Consider the following 1,658-nt stretch of genomic DNA (forward strand, 5'->3'; position numbering starts at 1 on the left):
ATTGAGTTTCTTCATAGTCTTTTCCCACAGATGTTGTCTGTTTGATTCTCATGTGTTCCATCCAGTGAAGTCTGCATGTATAGGCACTGTTTGTGTTGTTGAAAAAGGTATTAGAAATGAATAAATCGTTGTTGTTGTTATATGCCGTCGACTTGGACCTGACTCATAGCAACCACTCCTTGGGTTTCTGAGGCAGTATCACTACAGAAGTAGATTGCCTAACCTTCCTTCCGAGGAGTGGCTGATGGATTTGAACCACCAGCCTTTTGGTTAGCAGTCAAGTGCCTTAGGCACTATCATGTGATTTCTAGTGTTGTTTCTCTCAACAAGGCCATGTATGTCTTCCAGCTAAGGATCTGTGGTGCACTGAATTACTTGGTATGGTTTTTCTAGCCATAGTCTTTGTGACTCCCACCAGATTACTAGATGGAACTATGCAAATGTAAGGTGCTTAGAGCCTACCAAGGGAATTGGATAGCTTGTGAGTAATGTAAATAAGGTACATGGCACCCTTGTGGGAATGGGACAATGCAAATAAGGTGTATGGAACTCTAATGTTAGGATTGGTTAGTTTTGTCATTCTTCTAGGCTTAAAATGAGCCCTGCTAGAGACAGAAAGGGGGATCTCACTACCATCAAAAGAGAAGAGCGGAGTTGGAGTGTAGCACTTCCTTAGACCTGAGATTCCCTGCACTAGACCTCCTTGGCAGAGACACCCTGGCAGAGATGCCCCAGCAGAAATGTCCAGCTGAGAGACAGTGGCAGTGGAACCAAAAGGCATGAGAGGGAGCAGTGGCCTTGCTGGCCTACAGAGTGAGAAAGCTGAGTGGCCTTGGACAGGAGAAGGTTTTGCTGGTGAAGTGGGGTGCACCGATGTGTACCTCTTGACAGAGCTAAAAGAGCTTCATAACATTTGCCTGAGAAGGGCAGAGGCCAGCCACAGAGAGGCATGTCTGAGGGCATAGTAGAAGGGAGACTGACCTGATCGAAGAACTGTGTCCTGATTGCATTCCTGAACCTGAGTTATAGCCTGTTGTTGTTGTTGTTGTTATGTGCTATTGAGTTGGACCCTACTCATAGTGACCCCTCCTTGGGTTTCCAAGACAGTATCACTATGGAAGTAGATTACCCAACTTTCCTTCCGAGGAATAGCTGGTGGGTTTGAACTGCTAGCCTTCTGGTTAGCAGAAGTGCCTTAGGCACTATGCTACCAGAGTTCCTTTACTTCCCTAATAAACCCCCATGATCATAAGTATTATCTATGAGTTTTGTGTGGCCATTGCAATGAATGATCAAATCCAGCAGAGAAACAAACAGTTAGTGCCATGGGAGGAAAGGCTGGCGTCAGAGTGGATAAAAAGTTTGGAGGGTGGCAGCATGTTTGGCCTCATAGGAATAAGCCTTGGGCTGTTAATAGTGATTCTTTCTCTCCCTCAGTAGGTAGAAGGAGGTCTGAAGATAGAGCTCCTACTTCCTTTTGCAGTATTTTTCTTCTTTGTTTTCAACTGCATTCTAATCACTAGTAATTACTGTATCTCTGTTGCTTGTTGGATCAACTTCAGACTGCAGAGGTTGGTAAAAATTTTCAATTTCTTCTTTGCATTAGTGGTTGATGTATAAATTTGAATAGCAGTTGATCCATCGCTAGTTCTTAGGAT

This window comes from Orycteropus afer, unplaced genomic scaffold, assembly GCF_000298275.1.
Source record: "Orycteropus afer afer isolate SDZICR_OR568_19922 unplaced genomic scaffold, OryAfe1.0 scaffold00359, whole genome shotgun sequence".
Taxonomy (NCBI): Eukaryota; Metazoa; Chordata; class Mammalia; order Tubulidentata; family Orycteropodidae; genus Orycteropus; species Orycteropus afer.